At 52.4% G+C, this 17,847-nt stretch overlaps 1 protein-coding gene across 8 annotated transcripts in view; it reads left to right on the top strand.

The window, feature by feature from the left end:
* The first annotated feature begins 13,951 nt into the window (after positions 1–13,951).
* Positions 13,952–17,847, top strand: part of SOX6 (SRY-box transcription factor 6) — a 790,083-nt gene continuing 786,187 nt past the window's right edge. For 3 of the 8 annotated variants that reach the window (XM_086956034.1, XM_086956033.1, XM_086956028.1), the window contains exon 1: positions 14,289–15,510. The gene's annotated coding sequence lies outside the window, so the exon portion shown is untranslated. Of the gene's footprint in view, positions 14,267–14,287; positions 15,511–17,847 lie in introns of those variants that run through there. The other 5 variants (XM_086956035.1, XM_086956036.1, XM_086956032.1 and 2 more) reach the window with 3 other exon arrangements.

The raw sequence follows: 17,847 nt of genomic DNA, 5'->3' as shown, positions 1-17,847 counted from the left end.
ACGCCCTGGCAAAATAGCGGCTTGTGAACCTGTGGACTGTGCCAGGTGCAGAGCCGGCATCTGCGTCCCTGCATGCGTGGCACCCCCGGGCACACCGCGCAGCCATCGCATAGACGAGGACCACTTCTAGGCGCACCAGAGCATCACGAGCGCAAGGAGGCTCGGATTCGCTCACAGATACACTTGGATTCCACGTGCACCAGGACATGGTGGAAGCACACGCGTGTAAATCGCAGCTCAGCAGGGCATGGAGAGACGCAGACACATATCTAAATTGATGGCACAAACAGACACACACAAACGCTGGCAGGGACAGAAACACAGACAGGCACAGACTGACGTGGGCACTCTCGGGCACATTGATGGCATGGGCAGACACACGAACAAGAACACAGGTGGTGCCACGCGCGGGCGCACCATGGCACTACAGGTTCACGAGGGTGTGGCCAGGCGCACAGATAAGCAGGTAAAGTGGTACTCGGGGCATGAAGGGGTCCTAGAAAGACGCAGGACACCACAGAGACACACGAGGACACACCGACACACCAACGACGTATACATGGGAAGCACAGACAGGGCGAATGCGCGGACAGGCAACCAGGAGGAAGACAAGAGCAGTACGGATACAGAGGGATCGCTCACGGAGGGTACAGAAAGGAAGATTCGTGATGGGTACAGACGGCAGCACGGATGGAGGGCAGTGGCTGCACACAGAGGGCACAGGCGCAGCAAAGGAGGTCAACTGCGGGCACTTGGAGGGCGCGTGCAGACAGGCACAGGGAACACATGCACGGTCATAGTGACAGGCAGGCACAAGTATATAGGACCTGTCCGCCTGTGAGAGTTGGAGGGCAAGAGCTGGCACATAGAGAGAGGGCACGGACGGGCACGTAGGGCGAAGGCGCCAGGTGCTTGGAGGGAAGGCGTCTAGTGGCACATAGAATGAAGGCAGCGAAGTTGCACAGACAGAAGGAACGGACAGGTACACTCAGTGAATGCACAGGCAAGCACATAGAGGGAAGACCCCCAACAGGCTGGCATATAGAGTGATAGCATGGACACAGGTGCACGCAGGGAATGCACGGACAGTCACAAATAAAGCACGTCCGTGCATGGCGTGAAGGCACCGACAGGTAAACGGAAGACAGGGCGAGAGAACGGACAAGCTGAAAAGGGGAGACCATTGGGAGGCTGACAGAGAGCACAGAGAGGCATGTGAGGGGCACAAGATCAGAGGCACCCAGGCAAATATGGGCCTACAGAGGGCACAGCCAGCCGGCCAAAGTGTACCATCTGCCAGGGTCCTCACCCACCCAGGGGCAGTGTCGGGGGACCCGTCTTCTGAGGCTATAACAGCCACTTAGCGATATAATTTGCAATCCCTCTCCCCCCCCCTTGAAACTGACGCCAAAGTACCTCTCTGTCCCCCTGCTGCGGGGGGCGACCGAGGCGACTGCCTGGCACCTCGCTGCCCCCTGAAGCGAGTGCACATATGCGTGTGTGATGCCCTGGAGTGGCTGGCTCTGAGTGTGCATCCATCGAGACACAGCACATTCCACTGTGGCGCTCAGCGGCGAGGGTGCCCTGTCTTATGCCCGAGGGGTGGGGTGCGCTAGCCAGACACCCAAAGTGAAGGCGCCCAGCCGCGAGGGTGCCCGTCTTCCTGCCCGGTGGTGGGTGCGCTATCCAGACACCCAGAGTGAAGGCCTCTTCCACGCGGCCCGTGTGCCCCTCCTGCCGAGCCGGTGGCCTCGGCTCCCAATGCCACTCAGAGCCCGAAAACACGAGTAACAAATGCCGACATCTCATCCCGCTGAGGACGCGCGGCCAGAGCGCGGGTTTCCAGGTTAAAACCCCGTTTTCTGTCTTCATTCCTAAAATGGTAAAATGTTGCATATCACGAGTTACTGATACGCCGAATACCCTCGTATTATGTGGCAATTTCGGAATGATTTTCACTCGCACAAACACACACATACATACATGCCACAGCAGCGAAAATAAATATTGTTTAATAACACATGTTATTTGGGTCAACTGTGCCAATATTGAGTGCCCATTGGCGCGTTTAATACTACAATACGAAGGTTTAAATTGAAATTTAAAAGTGATTTGAGGAAATCTATTTACTACACCAAGGACTGCTTGTAGCAATCGCTCCAGAAGTGAGGCAACTTTTCAAAGAAGGCTACAAAATCAGCGTTTCCTTGCCCCACACATATACCCCCTTGCATCTTTGTTTTTAGTTAAAGGCCACGTGTTCAAAAAGTAAAACAGGTATTCAGACGAACAGAGTATAATACGCTCTTTATTAACAGTATTCCGGGCTGGGGGAGGGGGGCTCCTGCCTTACTCCAGTCTTTGCCTCAGGTGAGCCATGCCACAGCTCAACACAAAACAATTACAGCACACGGCATATCACACACTATGTGTGTGTATCTATATGTAAAATAAATGTTTATATATACATATATATATACACACACACGAATTCTTTCTCCGTGTTGCCGTTTGAGTTCCTTCACAGGAAAGCAGAGGGAACCCCACAGGAGTGCCTTATGTCAGATCAGCCGACACATAATTAACTCCAGTGCCTGTGGATGCTGGAGACTCGAGCCGCCCTGGCACCGGCGTGCCGCACGTGCCTGTAAGTCTGCCGGCGTCAAGTGGTGCTCGGGCGCGCAGCTCCTGGGGACTGCAGGGTGCTGAACCGCGCACAATTTACGCACAATGCATGCATTCGAGCATATGCATTTCTTCGCCCTGGTATATTTCTCTAAGCACGTGTTCATGAGAGGAAATAATCCCGAGCACTCGCAGTTGCAGTTCAGCTGTCCATGGTGTTTTCACACTCTTACGTTTTTTGCCACGATGGCTTTTCTTTCACTGACTTTCGAGGTCCCCTTGGGCGGCTCTGACCGTCTTTTCGGGGCTCCAGACATTTCTTCCCAAGTTAGGCGGGCCGAAGCAACCGCTGCGTGCACCTGGTAATAGTGTGCCTTAAAAAACACTGTGCACGGGGAAGTGACTTGGAAGCATGCGTGCACGCGTGCATCTTGCAGGAGAGTGTACTTTGCAAGTATGTGGGTACACGGGTTCGGAAGTGAACCTTGAAATGATGTGTTCATGAGATATGGAAGTGCCCTGAAAGTATGTGTGCATTGGGGCACATTAAAGGAGTGTGGATCTTGAAAGTTTGTGTGCGCCCGCAGGGCACACAGCTATCTCCAGGCGGTATGTTTTCATATGTCCACCTGGTGCAGGTGTGAACAGAGTAAACCAGTTTATGTGCGGTTTGGAGGAGCGTCCGTGTACCTTGGAGGTGCACGTGTTTGCCGCGTGGTGTGTATGTGAATCCTGAAAGTGTGTTTCCATCATAATGGGTGGGGTTGCTCTTCTCGAGCCAAGTGTGCTCACCCCAAATGTCCAGTGCGCGTTTATGAACGATGGGGGTGTGGGCGCACGCGCATCTATGCATCTCCCAGGGATGTGCCTGGAAGTACGTATTCATGTATCCACCTTGTAGGAATGGATGGACGAGGACGAACGCTGGATATGTGTTGTGAGTACCTTAAGGGGTGAGCAAGCAGCAGGTGGCCGTGTGCATCTGTGTGAGTAAACCGTAAAGTGCTTTGGCAGTTTATGGGCGAGTGTGTGCCTTTCTACGCGTGTATGCTGACATTCTAAAGGCGTTGTGTGCATTATAGTGCATTGAAAGTGAGCGCGGTGTGTGTGTGCTCCTTGGAGCGGCGTGCGTGCGCCTTTGGATTGTGTGTGTTAACGCGTTGAAAGTGTCTTTGTGCACACTGAACTGCTGTATGTGTGTTTAAGTGCGCTGCCGTGAGCCTTGGGCACAAGATGTGTGTGCTCGTCTAGAAATGTACACGTGTGCGCCTCGCAGGTGGGTCTGTGAGCCCAGAATGTGTGTTTTTGTGCAACAGGAAAGTGTTGATGCACCATGAATAGCAACGTATGTCTGTGAGTGCCCATAACCATGTGCGTGTGGCAGCTGTGTGTGCGCCTGCCTAGAATCCCGTCCATAGCCCACATGAAAGGCCACGAGGCGGCGGCATCGTCCTCACAGACCACTGAGAGGTCAAAACGTGAACACACATTAACCTCCTATCTGACACGAATTATACTGGCGTCTAGACGCTCTTCTTAGCTTCACTGTAAACTTTAATGCATTGCAAAAACAAAAAAATAGGCAATCAATATGAACATGAAATATCGCGTGAATTCCAGTAATGGTTTCATTAAAAACAAAAAAAGGTCATTCATATTATCTCATCAACTTTATTCTCTAGTGTTCGGACAAAAAAAAATCTTCTCAGACTATGCGTGTATAGAACCCGCTCTGTGCCTTCCCTTCTCGTTTAACATCTCCAAAGATGCTGTGTTCGGCAGCGGAGTCTCAGAGCTGTGTGTGTATATTTGTGTGTGCTTCTATGTGTGTGTGTGCGTGCTCCTCTGATGGTGCGTGTGCCCTGCCAAGTGTTCGTCTTCCTGGGAAGTCATATGTCGCACTCTGTTGGACAGCAGAGATTCCTTCAGTGTTGAGTGGGCATGTGTATCTTAATGGGGACTGCGTGCTTGTGTGTCCGCGAATGTGCGTGCTCTTTGAACATGTAGCATCCACATGTTAATTAGCAACAACATTAGCAGTGTTTCCTGCCGGTGACTGCTCGAGCATCCTTGGGTGTGCGCTTGTCTGCACCCGGAAGCGTCGCATCTGTGGGTGTGAGCATGCACGTGACCCGCAACGCCTATTTGGCAGCTAAGAGACTGCACAATCCTTCACACATCCTTCCCCCGGGGTTAACCCTGCAGACACCTCTGTGTGGGCAGGTCTGACCTCGCTCCATGACTACCAGGATCGGTGTATTTAGTGATTGATGCACGTGCGCGGAGACACACGCCGCGCGCCGCAGCCAGATGACGGTTAGACATTTAAAAGGGACCCGCTGTAAAGGACACGAGCCTTTTCGTCCTCAGACAATGACGGCTGCTGCTTTTTCTAAAGTCTTTTCTTTATATGTTGTGGAAATTGTACAAGGGGACGTAGGGGAAAAAATAATTATATATATATATATATATATATATATATATATATATATATATATATATATATATATATATATATATATATATATATATATATATATATATATATATATATATATATATATACATACATACATACATACATACATACATACATATATACACACACACATATATTTATAAAAAACATTACGTTGGAATTATGTATGGTATTTGTGTAAGTATTTGTGCTTTACATTATGTGTCTTTATAGCATGCGTGGTTTGACTGTTTTTGGCGGGCGATTCAGCGTAAATGAGCGGTGTCGGCTCTCGCCGCCCCTTTAGGTTTAGGCTAACACACACACACGCACATTTACCTTGGCACGCACCCAGGTCTCGTCACCGATCTCCCGCTTTGCTGCCCGGGGTGCGCTCCCTCCCCGGTAAATTGATGAACCAACGTTTCACTTTTTTTCAGCCCCAGTGTAGAACTTTTTGCCTTGCCCTCGTTCGGACGTCTGACGTCCGCACACTGCCCTGCTCCCCCCCCCCCCAGACCTCTTCCTGCCCCCCTAATGCCTGGCTCTCCTCTCTGGACCTCTCTGGGCCGGACCCAGCCTCACTCTGGCGCCTCCGGACCTCTCACCCTCATCGCCTGTGCCCGGGTATTTGGGTGTGTGCTTACGCCGGTGCTCAGTGCGTCATCTGCTGACTGTCACTCTCTGCTCTTTAACATCATCCTAAATTCCTTTCCATCAGTGTTTGCTCTTTAACACTATCCTCAGTTTCTTTCCCTCCATATCTTCTCTTTACACCACCCCAGTTCCTTTAGCTCACTCACGGCTTTTACGTGGTCCTCAGTTCCTTTCCCCCCTCTAGCTCCTCGTTTAGGACACCTCCAGTTCCTTTCCCCCTCCAGCTCCTCTTTTAACACCTCCAGTTCCTTTCCCTCAACCTCTGACCTTTAACACCATCCTTAGTTCCTTTCCCTCCCTGCCATCTTTTACACCACCCTCAGTTACTTACCCTCACTCCCTGCTCTTTTGCGTCATCGTCCGCTCCGTTCCCTCATCATCTGCCCTTTATCATCACCCTCAGTTCATTTCCCCCCTCTAGCTCCTCCTTTAGGATACATTTAGTTCCTTTCTATCGCTCGCCCCTCTTTTCGGTCACCTTCAGTTCCTTTTCATCTCGCTGGGCTCCTGTAGGTCACTCCCAGTTCCTCTCAGTCACTCTTTTCTCCTTTCCATCACTCAGATATTGTCATTCCCACTTTTAATTGCCTTCCCCGCAGGTGTTACCCGTCATTTCCAGTTCTTGTCTTTTGCCTGCAGCTCGTAGCCTTTCCTTTTAGCCCCTGCCACTCACTCACCTGTCGTCTTACCCAGATGCCACTCTTGCTCCCGTCACCCACTTTCATTCCTTGCCTCCATCAGCAGTTACCCTTCACTTTCATCTCTTGACCCTCACTCTCAGCTTTGTCACTCTCTCCAACTCTTATCTCTCACCCATCCCCCACTCTGACCGGTGTCACTCCAACTCTTGCCCCTCATTCTCGGCTTCTGTCACTCACTGCCAGCTCTTGCCCCTCACTCTCTGCTCTGTCACTCTCTTCCGTCTCTTGCCCCTCACTCCCAGCTCTGTCACGCTCTTCTAACTCTTATCTCTCACTCATTCCTCACTCTCACCATTGTCACTCCAACTCTTGCCCCTCATTCTCGGCTTCTGTCACTCTCTTCCGTCTCTTGCCCCTCACGCTCTGCTCTGTCACTCTCTCTTCCGTCTCTTGCCCCTCAGCCCTGTCCTTCTCTTCCAATTCCTGTCCCTCACTATCGACTTCTGTCACTCACGCGTAACTATTGTTCCTCACTTTCAGTTCTTGAAATTCTCAACTCGTGCAGATCACTCTCAGCTCGTGCACCTCATGCTCACTCTCTGTCCATCACCTCCTTTCTCGCAGTCTCATCTCTCGTCAGCGTTTGCCTCTCCTCTTGTCCCCACCCTCAGATTGTCTGTCACCCTCAGCTTCTGCCCCTCACTATGTTGGTGTATCAGACTGTCATCGGCCCCCTCACTCTCGGCTCTTTGTCTCCGTTCTCGGCCCCCGTCTCTCAGTGACAGCCCCCTTTCCCTCACACTCATTTCTTGTCACTCGCCCTCTGCTCTTGCCCTTCACCGCCAGCCCATGCCCCTAAACTTGGGCGGTGAGCTTCTCTGTTAGCTCTTGTCACTCATTCTCAGCGCACGTCCCTCTCTCTCAGCTAATATAACTCACTCACAGCAGGAGCTCTGGCTCGAGTCCCTCACTCGCTCTCAGCTCACGTTCCTCACTCTCAGCTCTTGTCCACCACTCTCAGCTCACGACCCTCAATCTCAGCTCACGTCATTCAGTCTCACCTCACTACCCTCACGCCCCTCACTCTCAGCTCACGTCCACCACTCTCAGCTCACGACCCTCAATCTCAGCTCACGTCATTCAGTCTCACCTCACTCCCCTCACGCCCCTCACTCTCAGCTCACGTCCCTCGCTCTCAGTTCGTGTCCTTCAGTCTCAGCTCACGTCCCCTACTCTCATCTCAGGCCCCTCACTCTCTGCTCACATCCTCCAGTTTCGTCTCACGACCCTCAATCTCAGCTCACGTCCTTCTGTTTGGGATCACGTCCCTCACACGCAGCTCACGTCCTTCACTCAGCCCATGGCTCTCATTCTCAGTGCACGTCCTTCAGTTTGGGCTCACGTCCCTCACACTCAGCTCACGTCCCCCACTCTCAGCTCACGTCCTTCAGTTTTGGCTCACGTCCCTCACACTCAGCTCACGTCCTTTACTCTCAGCTCACGTCCTTCACTCTCAGCTCACGTCCCTCACTCTCAGCTCACGCCCCTCCCTCTCAGCTCACGCCCTTCACTCTCAGCTCACGCCTCTCACCCTCAGGTCAGGTCCTTCAGTTTCGGCTCACGTCCCTCACTCTCAGCTCACGTCCTTCACTCTCAGCTCACGCTCTTCACTCTCAGCTCACGTCCTTCAGTTTCGGCTCACGTCCTTCACTCTCAGCTCACGTCCCCCACTCTCAGCTCGCATCCTTCAGTTTGGGCTCACGTCCCTCGCTCTCAGCTCACGCCCCTCACTCTCAGCTCACGTCCTTCAGTTTCGGCTCTTGTCCTTCAGTTTCGGCTCACGTCCTTCACTCTCAGCTCATGTCCCCCACTCTCAGCTCACGTCCTTCAGTTTCGGCTTACGTCCTTCAGTTTCGGCTCACGTCCTTCACTCTCAGCTCACGTCCCCCACTCTCAGCTCGCATCCTTCAGTTTGGGCTCACGTCCCTCGCTCTCAGCTCGCGCCCCTCACTCTCAGCTCACGTCCTTCACTCTCAGCTCACGCCCCTCACTCTCAGCTCACGTCCCTCGCTCTCAGCGCACGCCCCTCACTCTCAGCTCACGTCCTTCACTCTCAGCTCACGTACTTCACTCTCAGCTCACGCCCCCCACTCTCAGCTCACGTCCCTCGCTCTCAGCGCACGCCCCTCGCTCTCAGCTCACGTCCTTCAGTTTCGGCTCACGTCCCCCACTCTCAGCTCGCATCCTTCAGTTTGGGCTCACGTCCCTCGCTCTCAGCTCGCGCCCCTCACTCTCAGCTCACGTCCTTCACTCTCAGCTCACGCCCCTCACTCTCAGCTCACGTCCCTCGCTCTCAGCGCACGCCCCTCACTCTCAGCTCACGTCCTTCACTCTCAGCTCACGTACTTCACTCTCAGCTCACGCACGCCACTCTCAGCGCACGCCCCTCGCTCTCAGCTCACGTCCTTCAGGTTCGGCTCACGCCCCCCGCTCTCGTCTCGGCCCATGTTGCTCGCAGTCACCGCGTGGCCCTCGGTATTATGACTTCTGTCTCAGGTTCTCAGCCCAATCCTCACTTTTCCGTCCTGTTTCATCCTCGGGGCGCCAGGCGCATCTTTCTAGGATTCCTCCTTCTCGAGGTTCGGTCTTTCTATTAAGAGCTCTTGGACACAAACCCTTATCTTTGGGCCTCCCCCTCCGATATCAGTTTCATTCGCCCCCTGCACGCCCCCTAACCAGAGTCCCCTTCTACCGCAACAATCCGTGTGTTTCTAGCGCTCTGTCCGCTGCCCGAGCGACCCCTTCCTCCCATCTGCCCTGCTCCCGGGGTCGTGTGCCTCTTCTCACCGGGCGAGGGATCAGTCCACGTCCACCTCTGCCCTTCCTGGCTCTTCAGGGAGCCACTGTCCTGCTCCCTCTGACGTCCCTCGTGGCCCTCTATTTCCTGTTCCCCCTGAATCACTCTCTGCCATCTTGTATTACCTGCGTTCTACTTCAGCGCTCTCTAATCCCTCTCAGACAGTCATCTGCCCCGTCTACATCAGCTGTCTCTGATTCCCCCAGAGGGTCCTATGCCCTTCCACCGCAGCTGTCTCTCCCTCTCAGAGGGGCCTTTCCCCTTCCAACTCAGCTGTCTCTGATCCCTCTCAGAGGGGCTCGCCCCTTCCAACTCAGCTGTCTCTGATCCCTCTCAGACTGTACTCTGCTCCTTTCTACCTCAGCTGTCTCTGATCCCTCTCAGACTGTACTTTGCCATTTTCTACCTCAGCTGTCTCCGATCCCTCTCAGACTGTACTCTGCCCCTTTCTACCTCAGCTGTTTCTGATCCCTCTCAGACTGTACTCTGCTCCTTTCTACCTCAGCTGTCTCTGATCCCTCTCAGACTGTACTCTGCTCCTTTCTACCTCAGCTGTCTCTGATCCCTCTCAGACTGTACTCTGCCCCTTTCTACCTCAGCTGTTTCTGATCCCTCTCAGACTGTACTCTGCTCCTTTCTACCTCAGCTGTCTCTGATCCCTCTCAGACTGTACTCTGCTCCTTTCTACCTCAGCTGTCTCTGATCCCTCTCAGACTGTACTCTGCTCCTTTCTACCTCAGCTGTCTCTGATCCCTCTCAGACTGTACTCTGCCCCTTTCTACCTCAGCTGTTTCTGATCCCTCTCAGACTGTACTCTGCTCCTTTCTACATCAGCTGTCTCTGATCCCTCTCAGACTGTACTCTGCTCCTTTCTACCTCAGCTGTCTCTGATCCCTCTCAGACTGTACTTTGCCATTTTCTACCTCAGCTGTCTCTGATCCCTCCCAGACTGTACTCTGCCCCTTTCTACCTCAGCTGTTTCTGATCCCTCTCAGACTGTACTCTGCTCCTTTCTACCTCAGCTGTCTCTGATCCCTCTCAGACTGTACTCTGCTCCTTTCTACCTCAGCTGTCTCTGATCCCTCTCAGACTGTACTTTGCCATTTTCTACCTCAGCTGTCTCTGATCCCTCTCAGACTGTACTCTGCCCCTTTCTACCTCAGCTGTTTCTGATCCCTCTCAGACTGTACTCTGCTCCTTTCTACCTCAGCTGTCTCTGATCCCTCTCAGACTGTACTCTGCTCCTTTCTACCTCAGCTGTCTCTGATCCCTCTCAGACTGTACTCTGCTCCTTTCTACCTCAGCTGTCTCTGATCCCTCTCAGACTGTACTTTGCCATTTTCTACCTCAGCTGTCTCTGATCCCTCTCAGACTGTACTCTGCCCCTTTCTACCTCAGCTGTTTCTGATCCCTCTCAGACTGTACTCTGCCCCTTTCTACCTCAGCTGTTTCTGATCCCTCTCAGACTGTGTGCTCTGCCACTTTCTACCTCAGTTATCTCTAATCCCTTCTCAGACAGCTATCTTCCCCTTCCACCTCAGCTGTCTCTGATCCCCCCTAGAGGGTCCTCTGCCCCCTTCCCCCTCAGTTTTTACTGATCTCTCTCAGAGGTTCCTCTATCCCTTCTACCTCAACTGTCTCTGATTCCCACAGATGGTCCTCTGTCCTTCCACCTCAGCTGTCTCTGATTCCCCCAGAGGGGGCTCTGCCCCTTCCCCCTCAGTTTTCGTTGATTCCTCTAAGAGGTTCCTCTGACCTTCTACCTCAGCTGTCTCTAGACTGTCCTCTGCCACCTTCCTTGCACCTCAGCTCTCTGTGGTCCCGTGAGGTCCAATGTCACCTTCTCCCCCAGATGTTCTTCATTCCCCACAGAGGGTCCCCTGCCACCTTCTACCTCAGCTGTCGCTGATCCCTCTCAGACTGTACTCTACCCCTTTCAACCTCAGCTGTCTCTGACCCCTCTCAGACTGTACTATGCCCCTTTTTACCTCAGCCTCTCTGATCTCTCCCAGACTGTACCCTGTCCCTTTCTACCTCAGCTGCCTCTGATCCCTCTCAGACTGTACTCTGCCCCTTTCTATCTTAGCTGTCTCTGATTCCTCATAGACTGCGTTCTGTCCCTTTCTACCTCAGCCTCTCTGATCCCTCTCAGACTGTACCCTGTCCCTTTCTACCTCAGCTGTCTCTGATCCCTGTCTGGCTATACTCTGCCCCTTTCTATCTCAGCTGTCTCTGACCCCTCTCAGACTGTACCCTGTCCCTTTCTACCTCAGCTCTCTCTGATCCCTCTCAGACTGTACTCTGCCCCTTTCTCCCTCAGCTGTCTCTGACCCCTTTCAGACTGTGTGCTCTGCCCCTTTCTACCTCAGCTGTCTCTGATCCCTCTCAGACTGTATTCTCTGCCCATTTCTACCTCAGCTATCTCTGATCCCTCTCAGACTGTACTCTGCCCCTTTCTACCTTAGCTGTCTCTGATTCATCATAGACTGCGTTCTGTCCCTTTCTACCTCAGCCTCTCTGATCCCTCTCAGACTGTACCCTGTCCCTTTCTACCTCAGCTGTCTCTGATCCCTGTCTGGCTATACTCTGCCCCTTTCTATCTCAGCTGTCTCTGACCCCTTTCAGACTGTGTGCTCTGCCCCTTTCTACCTCAGCTGTCTCTGATCCCTCTCAGACTGTATTCTCTGCCCATTTCTACCTCAGCTGTCTCTGATCCCTCTCAGACTGTACTCTACCCCTTTCTACCCCAACGGTGTCTGATCCTTTACAGATTGCGTTCTGCCCCATTCTACCTTAGCTCTTTCTGATCCCTCTCAGACTGTACTCTGCCCCTTTCTACCTCAGCCTCTCTGACCCCTTTCAGACTGTGTGCTCTGCCCCCTTTCTACCTCAGCTGTCTCTGATCCCTCATAGACTGCGCTCTGCCCCTTTCTACCTCAGCTGTCTCTGATCCCTCTCAGACTGAACGGTGTCTCTTTCTACCTCAGATGTCTCTGATCCCTCTCTGGCTATACTCCGCCCCTTTCTACCTCAGCTGTCTCTGGTCCATCTCTGACTATACTCTGTCCCTTTCTACCTCAGCTGTCTCTGATCTCTCTCAGACTGTACCCTGTCCCTTCCAACTTCAGCTGTCTCTGATCCCTCTCAGACTGTACTCTGACCCGTTCTACCTCAGCTGTCTCTGATCTCCCTCAGACTGTACCCTGTCCCTTCCAACTTCAGCTGTCTCTGATCCCTCTCTGGCTATACTCTGCCCCTTTCTCCCTCAGCTGTCTCTGACCCCTTTCAGACTGTGTGCTCTGCCCCTTTCTACCTCAGCTGTCTCTGATCCCTCTCAGACTGTATTCTCTGCCCATTTCTACCTCAGCTATCTCTGATCCCTCTCAGACTGTACTCTGCCCCTTTCTACCCAAGCGGTGTCTGATCCTTCACAGATTGCGTTCTGCCCCATTCTACCTCAGCTCTTTCTGATCCCTCACAGACTCTACTCTGCCCCTTTCTACCTCAGCCTCTCTGATCCCTCTCAGACTGTACTCTGCCCCTTTCTCCCTCGACTGTCTCTGATCCCTTTCAGACTGTGTGTTCTGCCCCTTTCTACGTCATTTCTACCTCAGCTGTTTTTGATCCCCCTCAGACTGTGTGCTTTGCCCCTTTCTACCTCAGCTGTCTCTGATCCCTCTCAGACTGAACTGTGTCTCTTTCTACCTCAGCTGTCTCTGATCCCTCTCTGACTGTACCCTGTCCCTTCCAACTTCAGCTGTCTCTGATCGCGCTCAGACTGTACTCTGCCCCTTTGTACCTCAGCTGTCTGTGGTCCCTCTCTGACTGTACTCTGCCCCTTTCTACTTCAGTTGTCTCTGATCTCGCTCAGACTGTACTCTGCCCCTTTCTACCTCAGCTGTCTGTGATCCCTCTCTGACTGTACTCTGCCCCTTTCTACTTCAGTTGTCTCTGATCTCGCTCAGACTGTACTCTGCCCCTTTCTACCTCAGCTGTCTCTGATCCCTCTCTGACTGTACCCTGTCCCTTCCAACTTCAGCTGTCTCTGATCGCGCTCAGACTGTACTCTGCCCCTTTGTACCTCAGCTGTCTGTGATCCCTCTCTGACTGTACTCTGCCCCTTTCTACTTCAGTTGTCTCTGATCTCGCTCAGACTGTACTCTGCCCCTTTCTACCTCAGCTGTCTGTGATCCCTCTCTGACTGTACTCTGCCCCTTTCTACTTCAGTTGTCTCTGATCTCGCTCAGACTGTACTCTGCCCCTTTCTACCTCAGCTGTCTCTGATCACTCTCTGACTGTACTCTGTCCCTGTCTCTGATCCCTCAGGCGGCCCTCGGCCCCCTTCTAGCTGAGCTCTCTGGCCCCTTCATGTGCCTCTCTAGTCCCTCATAAGCTCCCTCTTGCTCAGCGCCTCCTCGCTCTTCCATCCCGCTCCATGTGTCCCCTGCCTCCTGGATCACGGTCTCTGCCCCGGTTCTGCCGCCTTAACCAGCCCGCTGGTGCCCTGTCTACCCTGCTCCTTCTGTCCTCTGCCTGCGCAGCTCGTCCTGCCTGCTTCCTCCGGAGGGTTCCCTTCTCCCGGGTCCGCTGCTTCCTCCTATACCCCCTCACCCTCCCCTTCCCTGTGCCTCTCCTCCCCTGTGTAGTTTTGGAGGCGAGCCCTGCCTCCTTCCACACATCACTGCCTCGGCCACTCACTTTCTGATGGTGCACGACGGGAAATGCTTTGAATACTTACGACATGGCCGCTCACAGTGATTGCCAAGGCTGACAGCAGTAGCCCTCTCCCGCAGACGCCCCCTCCCAAAACAAACAAAAACACGCAAACAATGAGCCGGCTCTGAACGGTCCCGCCGGCAGCAGCCCCCGGCGGACTCGGCGTGCCCCCCATGGCCAGGGGGGCGGCAGGAGGCTTGACTTTCATTTTCTCCCCCGAATCCTCCTGACTGACTTGTGTCGTCCGTGAGAACCGCTGCCGGGCTCTGCAAGAGGAGCGCCGGCTCTGGGAGCAGGAGGGACACCGCCGAGGTAATGGGGGCGCTGCTACCTGTTGTGCCGTGTTTGTTTGGTGTTGTCCTGCGCCCGTCGCTGTGCGTCTGTGTGTGTGCTCCGCCGCCGGGGTCCCTCGGAAGAAGTCTCCTTGTGGTTCAGCGCTGCCCACGCGGTGCCTCGCCGGGTCGTGCCTTCGGGTGGATCTCGGTGCCCTGCTGCCTCCACGCGTCCCTACGAGCACAGGGAGGCTTCGCCTCACTCTGCTGAGTGTGTACGTCTCTAACCCGTGCAGAGAGCACCCATGTGCTTGCTGTCTGTGCCAGTCAGTTGCAGGGGTACCCATTGCTGCGAGGACACACACCTGCAGCCAACGGACGGGCACGGGGAGAAAAGAGAAAGAGCGAGATAGAGAGAGAGAGAGACGATCTAACAGCCAGAAAGGTAGTAATGACCCATTCGCACCGTTAGGGAACATACAAGAAGGAGAATTTCCACGAATTGTATCGTCGGTTCACAATTGCATTTAGCGATATGTGATCAAGTGAAAAAAAAGTTTGTAAAATGTTACGCTTGCCTAAAATGAAAAATGTACTCTAAATGCTGATAGTTATCTTGTATTTGGTGATTTCTAATGCAGATTTGTTTTCATTATCATATATATTATTAATTTACTACTCGCAATAAGCGAAAGTGAAAGTTCAAGAGAAAGGGAAATGTGCTCTTGGGCGTAGGGACTCTCTTGAATGTTACGTGGTCTTCCCCCAGTTCGCGGAACTGTGTTTCCTTGAAAGTTTATGACACATCTCTTAAATACAACATGTTTTGGAAGTGAAGAAAACAGTCTTTGTTGTAATTCTCTAGACTGCCACAGGAGGGCGCGCGAGCGAAGATTTGCGAGCACCAGTGCCATCCTTATCTCTCGAGGCAGAGCTTTGAAATAAAGTTGTTCTGCAAACTTTGAAAGTGACCCCGCATCTCTGATTTGTGGCGATAAACAATGCGCGCTTAGAGGGGCTCTTGCCGAGACCCAGGACTGGGGTTCCCGCGGCGGCCCAGGCGGGAGGCTGCTCTTGGTACGGGCTCTTCCGGGGATCCCTGCGTGCTGTCTTTGCCAGCTGGGGTCAGGCCGGCTGACCTCATAAGAATGCAAGAGCCATAAATTCAAAGAAATCCCAAGGCAGCCGGGCTGAGCCACAAGGAGACAATACCTAACCTGGACAAAACGGGCTTTCCGACTGCTGGCCGAGCGCGAGCCGGGGACACTGACCAACCACAGAAAAGTAAGTTCGAACTTTACTTTCATTTAATACTTTAAAAAATATATATATATATATATCCCATGTCCCGAATGCCCAACCTATCTATACACAATATGTGTCCTGTTATCTATTAGTGGAGTTCATGTTAAACAAATAAATATTCCCATTGACTTTCACATATACGTTCACTCCTATTTCTAAATTTAAAAAGATACATATTGTTTGACCGAGACCTGGAATGGAATGAAAGCGGAGTGCGTGTTTACTGGTGCACAGCAGCGCAGGGACATACTTGTCTAATCGTTTAATGCCTGTGTCAATCGTGTTTACACTTGTGGCATTTAGCCCCAGTTTATGATGACGCCGGGTACCCGTTGGAAAGCAGGCGGGTGTTGTTATTTATTAATACGAATCTAGCTCGCTTTCTCACTTTTTGGGTTCTTAAAAAAAAATTACTTTGTAGGTGCGTGTGTTTGTCTGAGGGTCTTGCACGTGGCTGAAGTCATCGGAGATGGGCAGTGGTGTGGTGGAGTGTGTGTGGGGTGGGGGCACGGCCGCGCGCTGCCACAGGCGCATGCATATTTAGAATGCAGATGCCAGGGGCAGCGCACCCGCCCGGAGCGAGAGAGAATTATCTACCCCAGGGTCACGTTAGAACTGAACTTACTTTCACGATTAAAGTGAGCTGGTGCACTGCAAGACTGCACGTTGCGCTATAAAAGAGCAACACCGTCATTGCAATATTCATGCCAATAAAAACGGCAGTAGAGTAAAAGGAATTCTTTTGTATTTTTTTCTTCTGGTGCCGCTCTCTGACGCGAGCGTCTAAGTAGCGTTATTCGCAGGGTTTTATAAACAAAGGGGATGCCACGCTCACCTTTTTAAAATTCTTTCGTGTTCTATAAAAGTCTGCACTTTAGTTGTACTTGTCCAGAGCTGTGGAGACGGTCCCCGAGCGACAGGTGGCCCAGTGACACGGGGCGCTTCGTCCTCTCTGATCGATCAGAGCTCTTTGCACTGCTTCGATCGGCTTTGTTTCCGGGGCCCAGAAGGACAGAGACCCGGGGTCAGCTGTCCAAAGGGGCCGGGCAGACAAGGACTGTTGTGTCTGGGTGGGAACACAGTCGGCCTGTGGCCGGGAGATTACCCCCCCCTGTGCAGGGTGTGGCCTCCGTAGACACAAGGCCCTCGGAAGAGCGGTCCTGGGCCGGGCCGATAAGGACAGCTCCAGGCGCCCCGTGCCGAGCCCCGGGAGTGCGGTGCCACCACCGGTTCCTGCCGCAGAGCCCACTCCCCGCAGGGGCAGCTCCTGTCTATGAATATCTGCTCCAGTATCGATCTCACGCGTTATTAACGGGCGTGCCCCCGCACTAAGGCGCTATGAACTCGTGGCACTGAGGCATGCAGCGCTGTGTCTCATCCCTCAAACTGCCAGGGCTCGAGCAGACCCTTCTGTAACTAAAACGTACCAGTGCACGGTGGTCCTGGTAAATTGCAGAGCTTCAAATTGCACACAACATTATTTAAAAAATAAAATTAAAACATCAATACGCTTATGGAGTGACCTAATTGTCTCTCCCCCCATCCCCCCCATATTGGAAATTAATTTTGAACAGCTTGTCAGAAATATTTATTTTTAATTATTATGTAAGTGTTAATACATTAAAAAAACACTGCATATGCGTCTGTATAATTTTCTTTCTTTGTCTCTGTGTGTGGGCAACTATCTGTGTATTCATGTTATATGTATACTTGTATATATATATATATATATATATATATATATATATATATATATATATATATATATATATATATATATTGTTTACACAGAAATTATGTATGCGCGCAGTACACATGCACGTGTCGCTGTCAACTGGATAGACAGGCAGATGGAGAAGGTAGACAACTCGGTTATCCACACGTGTACACACAAACACACACAGACCCTTAAGTAAATTTGCCCATAGCTACATAAATCTACAGTCACGCAGGTATACCACTGCCACGGTATCTAGCGATGTCCCTATTTTTGTTTTGGCCCTTTCTCGGTGTCAAAGACATTATTGATGATAGATATATTTTTAATATAGCCCCAGGCACAGTGACAACATATGCTTCTCTGGCCCACCCGCTGAGCTCAGTGTCACCCCCTTCTACGCATGTGTGGCGCGCTGGCCATTCTCACACCTCAGCGAACGCACGCACGCACGCAGGCACGCACTCGCCTGCACGCGGTCACACGTTCGAACCGTCTGACGTTATATTCAGAATAACGTCGGTTATAAAGGATGCTTTCCAAGAAAGTGATGAGCCGGCCGCGGTGGGCGCGCGCTCCCGGCACCTGGCGGGGCGGCC

Source organism: Lissotriton vulgaris, chromosome 2_1 (assembly GCF_964263255.1).
Source record: "Lissotriton vulgaris chromosome 2_1, aLisVul1.2, whole genome shotgun sequence".
Lineage (NCBI taxonomy): Eukaryota > Metazoa > Chordata > Amphibia > Caudata > Salamandridae > Lissotriton > Lissotriton vulgaris.
This window is presented reverse-complemented; position numbering and strand designations above follow the sequence as displayed.